This window comes from Lutjanus erythropterus, chromosome 1 (assembly GCF_056507025.1).
Source record: "Lutjanus erythropterus isolate fLutEry1 chromosome 1, fLutEry1.hap2, whole genome shotgun sequence".
NCBI lineage: Eukaryota > Metazoa > Chordata > Actinopteri > Lutjaniformes > Lutjanidae > Lutjanus > Lutjanus erythropterus.
Window position 1 is genome coordinate 527,501 of NC_139317.1, and position 6,707 is coordinate 534,207.

General features: G+C 43.4%; 1 protein-coding gene across 1 annotated transcript in view; it reads left to right on the forward strand.

Moving 5' to 3' along the window:
• The window catches only part of plekhg4 (pleckstrin homology domain containing, family G (with RhoGef domain) member 4), a 44,172-nt gene that overhangs the window by 34,175 nt on the left and 3,290 nt on the right, over positions 1–6,707 (forward strand). The gene's annotated exons all lie outside the window — the stretch shown is intronic.

The window sequence follows — 6,707 nt, forward strand, 5'->3', positions numbered from 1 at the left end:
ACATGACTGATTGTATCAGACGTCATTGGACGACACTGGAAACTGTCACATTCGGCAGTACACTGTTATCACGGCTTCACACACTCTGTGTGTGTGTGTGTGTGTGTGTGTGTGTGTGTGTGTGTGTGTGTGTGTGTGTGTGTGTGTGTGTGTGTAAACAGAGCACATGTGAATAAACATTCAAACATTCACATGTCAGCATCAACTGGAACATCAGAACAAGAGGGAAGCTGCATCTGATTCTTCTTCTCCATCTTCTGCTTTGTTGTTTTTGTCGTCTTTATCCTCTGCTTCTTTTTTTGAACTAGTTTTAAGGTCGTACACTGATCATATACAATCTTTAAAGTTCCCTGACAGCAAAGTTCCTCCAGTGTTTCTGATTACCAGTCACAGAATCAGAGTGCTTAAAGTGACAGTTCAATATCTACTCACCCCTCTGCTGATGTGAGGATGGGTGAAGTAGGGCTGGGCGGTATGACAAAATTGTCATGTCAGTTTCACGGGATTTGACGGGTTTTTTTCTTCTTCATGCAACAGTGTTCTTACCCACATTTTCTTCTAATGCGAAAAGAATTAATGCAGTTGATTGTCTTTAAACAGGTAAAAGCATGACCCCTTCAAAGTAAGGTTACCATCACATGGAAGACTATACGATTAAACGTCCCCACACACACTAGTCGGCACCAGAAATACTAGCAGTTTAAAATATTTAAAAATAAAATATTTATCAATATTTCATTCATGAATGATGCCAGTTATCTGTTGCCTCTAAGATTTTATGCAGCCGTCCGCCACTAGAGACTCAGATGGCAGCTCCTCTCCCCCAGCGTGTATGAACCGATCGCCCTGGCAACACCAGATGTGTACATCAGCAAAGTCGGACAGATGAATGTAGACTGTGACAGAATAAGCTGATATATTTTCACTTGACTGGAGAAACATGTGACCACATTAAACACAGACACAGACATAAACCTGCAGGCGGAGCTGCTGCTGCTGCTAACACTGCTAACGTTAGCCACACTGTGTGTCAGGCTGACGGCTAACGTTAGCCACGCTGTGTGTCAGGCTGACGGCTAACGTTAGCCACGCTGTGTGTCAGGCTGGCGGCTAACGTTAGCCACGCTGTGTGTCAGGCTGGCGGCTAACGTTAGCCACGCTGTGTGTCAGGCTGGCGGCTAACGTTAGCCACGCTGTGTGTCAGGCTGGCAGCTAACGTTAGCTCTGGGTCCTTTTCTCCTGCAGACACTGTGACCTTCTTCGGTCAGGAAATGTGAAGCGTTTGAGTTGTTGTCATGTTTTGTACATTAATGTTTAAGGCTTGTGTTGCACAGAGCAAAGTAGCGGCATTTCAGGTTTGGCGACTGTAGCCTGTGATTAACGTCTTCAAATGGCTCTTAATACACACAGTATTTTTTGGACAGTGTTTAACATTATAGATTAATAAATTCTGCTAAATTTTAACGGCTTTCTGAGTGTTTTCTTAGTGATTAGTGTAAATTAAATTTTGCGTTTAATCAACAGGGAAATTAGTCGCCAGGAACATCCCTAGTGCAGACACTCAAGCAGACACGCCTGTGGTGTTGGTTGGTGGTTGGTGTTGGTTGTTCCCCGCTGAAACACTTTCCTGCCGCGCACGTTCCGGACGTTGTTTGACCTATTCACCGGTATGGCGGTGTATGAAAAATTAATATCATAATGAAAATAAAGACCTGTTTTCGGTACGAACCACCGCACAGGCCTAGGGTGAAGATCTCACAAAATGTCTCCATGCTGCTCGTGTCCTGTGATCCAAGTGTCTGTAAGCTCCAACATTAAAATTTGACCCAAAAAGACGTCATTTCCACCATGTTTTTAGTCTAAATGTCAGCTGTAGCCTCTCAGACCTGATCGTCGTCCACACGCCTGAAGCAGGTCACAGGCTCTCGACCAAACAGTGCGACACGAGATAAACGAGATCTCGATACCTTCACACCTGTGTTACCTGGAAGTGACTCAGGCAACAGAGAGAGATCTGCTCAGAAACAGTGACAGTGACTTCACAAACTTTCAACAAAGAAGAAAATGTCTGAGGACTTCGACATAGAAGAAGAACATCATTTCTTCACCATCCTCACGTGAGCGCGGGGCGAGTAGATCTGGAGTGAAATTTTATTTTAGGGTGAACGATCACTTTAAGAAGGAAAAACAGAAATTAAGGAAAATAAAGATCAATTAAAAAATACGTAACTAAATAAATTTAAATAATAAGGGGATAGATATAGCTGAGTTACAGCTGTCCACCTCTGCACAAAAATGTCTTTTTTCATTTGCAGTTGCGTCAGTTCTTCCATCCTGTCCACCTGTCTCTGTCTCTCAGTCCATTGATCCTCTGCAGAACGTTGATCTTGCAGCCAAGACATAATTATTTTGCTTACAGCTACAATAACAGCCTGAAGATATACGAAGTGTCCCTGTAGAGTTTACTTGTCGGTCTACATCCCAACATCTAGAATGACTGTAATCTCAGACGGTCCCAGAACACATCCTGGGTCGTCCCACAGCCTCTCCAGTGTGATGTGATGATCCTCCAACAAACTGAGACACTTCAGGGGTTCCCATCAAACTGTCTCTACACAGAACTGTTTGTGATCTTATGACTGGTTAAGTGACTTTCCCCCCATTCTTCATCATTTATTATGACATTAGCTTCCAACCTCCATTTTCCTTTCATTCTTCTTCTTGTTTGTCTTTATCTTAGTCTTCCTCCTCATCTTCACCTCCTTCTTCTTCTTCTTCTACATATTGAATATCAGACAGCTCTGAGGTCACAGGTCAGCTGACTGGTTTAATGTTTGTTATGTAGCTCCTGTTAATGTTAATGATCATGAGTCTCTCGTCCACGTTTTCTTCTGCTCAGTTATATGGAGGGTTAAACACTCATGTTGTTATTAAAAAGCTTTTTTGTTACCGGCTTCCTTAAAACTGAACTGAATCATAAGGAGCTCCTGGTCCACTCGGTGTGTTTGAAGTGTGACCACTCTTCCTCCTCCTCCTCCTCCTCCTCCTCCTCTGAAGGACCCTCCCCCTCCTCCTTTCATCAGAGGGCTGTACTATGAAGGAAGCTCAACACAGTCAGGTTTTCTCTGCATGATCTGGATCGACAAATCCTGAAACCTCAATCAGAGATAACGGGGATCACGATGGTGGTTATCAACCCACTTTGTTAATCCAGGCTTTCGTCTTCAGACTCACATAAGAGGGGCGTTTGTTTCATTTCACTCTTCTTCCTCATGAAATGAAGCGATCGAGCGTAGTGTCCTATGATGACAGAGACGAGGACATCACTGAAGTTTTTCACCAAACCAACGTAAAATGAGTGGAACTGATTTAAGGCTGTGATAAATGATGATCAATTTTCTAATCAGTGATCTGAGCTGCAAAATCACAGACAAAACAGAAAACAGTAAAAAGTCTTCAAAGTGTCTGTAGTTGCTTCATCATTATTTTACTGTGTGGATTATAAACCATGTCAATTTAAAGTGTTAATATGATCTGGAGCAAACGAGAAAAATGACTCTGCATCACCAAACAGAGGTTACCATGACAACGTGATGCACACAATTTGTGCCGCTGTTTCATTTTTACATTATATGGATTCGTTCAGTGATATTACGAACATACAGCTCAGTAACTTTTCATTTTTAATGTCTTCCCTCAGTTTAAAAGTTATATCGCTCATAAACAACCTTGCTAAGACAATTATAAATTAAAGAACGGCGCGTTTTACAGACGATTTAATCTGAAACCCTTAACATAACCTGCTGCCGACCAGGTTATGAGTTTAGCATCAGTTACCATGGTGATCTAGCAGGTTAAAAGAGAGCCTCCTCCTCCTGGATTTAGACTCAACATAGCTCACTCATAGTTACACTCCTCTGGTTTTGGAGGGTTCTAACCTTCCTCCACCTCCTCCTCCTCCTCCTCCTCCTCCTCCTCCTCCTCCTCCTCCTCCTCCTCCTCCTCGCTTGACTGGGCCTGGAGTCCTGCAGGGCCACTGTCCCCAAAACCCAGCGCCTGTTTGCTCCTGTTCAGCCGCCCTCCTCCTCCTCCTCCTCCTCCTCCTCCTCCTCCTTCTTCGTCTCCTTCTGTCTCTGCAGCACAATAACAGTCACATGTTATTCTAATTAGAGCCGACTGGACAGTCTTCTTCTCTTGTCATGTCTCCTGTCTCTTCCTCTCCTCCTCTTTCTCCTCTTCTCTCTTGTTGAGAAACATCCACAGTAGAACTGAAAGGATTTGTTGATCAATTAATCAGTCAATTGAATCAGTTGTCGACTGTTTTGATAATCACGGTCTCAAAAACTGGTTGTCCAAAACTGAGCAGCAGAGATGGAAACGTCCTGACTTTTAGTCCAGAAACACTGGATCCTACATTTCCCATAATGCACCAGGAGTCACACCACACCTCCACGTAGACATTTGTCTTCTCCAGCAGGTGTTTTACTCCACGAGACATAAATGTCACCATCAAAGTTTGTGTCATGTGACATCCCTGCACCTCCAGTCTGTTGTGACCACAGACTGTCTGTGATCTACTGAGCATGTGCAAACGCGTCCTCAGACAGACTCCAGAAAGTTTGTTAGTTTCAGCAGTAATCAAGGATGAAATGGAAATGTGGTCATGTGACTTCATTCATGGTTGGTTGGTAACAGTTTACATAAAATGACATTTCTGCCCCGACACTCCTGTCAGCATGTTTGTCTGATGTTTGTCTGATGTTTGTCTGATGTTTGTCTGATGTTTGTCTGGAGTGTCTGTGCTCCATCAGTCCTGCTGCTGCTGCTGGAGCAGACTGGTTGTACTGGTCACTTCCCAGTGTGAGTGTGGAAGCTGGAACAGGAAGAGGAGCTCTGACTCTCAGATGAATCTGAGCTGAAGAAAAACCCTGTGAAACTGTCTGACATGTTTACATGTGTGTGTCTGTGAGAGTTTGTGTGTTTATTTTGCCGACTCTATCTGTTTCCAGTAAAGTGTTTAGACTGTCTGTCTCCGCCCTCTCAGATGTGGACGCTCAGTTTGTGGGAGAAACTACATGTGTGTGTGACAGAGTGGTTAGTTTGTGGGTCATGGGACAATCAAGCATTCAGGAACAAACACATGGCTGAGTTTAGGAGGTCTGACATCACAGAAACGACTGACAGTCAGTTTGTGACAAAAAAAACACTGAGCTGGGAGCCAATCAGAGCGCTCAGGAGGTGCAGCGGTTTTTCAGCTGAGACGCGCTGGTTGCTATGATACAGAACATCCAGCACCTGACTTGACAGATGGTTTGTGTTATCAACAAAACTTGTGAATGGTCTGGTATAGAGGTCTGCGAGCAGGTTCAGGCCTTTCTTTAAATATTGTTTCTATTTATGCCACACACGGAGCACACTGTACGAAATATTCTTATATTAATTTTAATAGAGATATTACAAATAGCATCCATATGCATTTGATTCATTGTCACTTGTAGTTGACATTGACCCAGCAGAGCTGCAGGGAGAATCAGTGTGTGGGGTTTCCTGGTTCTGGTCCAGTGATATCCTCTGGTACAGACATGGACACTCAGACACCATCAGTATTTGTGTCTCCTCCATCGTTGTTCAGTAGTTGTAGTCTATATGTAGGTGTGATGGTTGGTCTTATTTTTATCCTGCTCTGATTGGACGGCTGAAAAACAGACGACTAATAAGAGTGACAGTAGTGACCAAGAAAACACCTCAGTGATCAGAGTCGTCACTCCTCATCACGCTGCCCACAGCAGAATGTAAATACACAGGGCTCTTACTGATCCTTCATCAGTGTGTCCATCCTCCTCCTCCTCATGATGATTGACAGGTGCTCCTCCCCTCTCCACCACCTCCTCACTCAGCTGATTGAATTAAGCCTCTAACACACACGCACATGTGTGTGAACTGAGCGGCTGCAGTGATCAGGACACATCAGGCAGCTAATCAGTTAGAGGAGCACTCAGCCGACACACACACACACACACACACAACTGACCCAGTGACCTACTGTAGGAGTGTGTGTGTGTGTGTGTGTGTGTGTGTGTGAGATGGTCCATATGGTTTCATTGTTCCTCAGTCTGACAGTGGATCCTAAAATAAATGACTGAATATTGCACAAGACCTTCAGTGAGTTCAGACTTTGATCCCTGACTCTGATTGGACCAAACTTGGGCTTGTTTACATTTGTTAGCGACCCGGTTAGCATTGAGCTAACTTAAAGTTGCAGTTGAGAGGTTTTAGTTGTTTCATATGGTGACAGAGATTTTGGAAAGAGTAACACACAAACTATAAATGAGTCGTCCCATGATAGTGACAGTGTTGTTTCATAGTACTTGTGTATTGAATAATAAAAGGCAACATATCATTATAATAATAATAATAATAATGATTGTTATTATTGAGTTCACGTGTATTAAAGAGAGAGTAATAAAATGAATAAAAACATGAGTGAATCAAAAGTTAATAAGTGATATTTGTAGGTGTTGGTTGATGAAGTGTGGACAGTCCTGGCAGAGTCTGTTCTGTATTTCAGTCTGTACTGATGAAATATTGGGTTGGATTGTGGGCGGGGACTAACTTTTCTAACCTTTTAAACGTTTTTTCTAAAATCTGGGTCCCTCAGCAGACCTGATCTGATCAGTGGAGCAGGATGGTCTGTTGATCACATGACA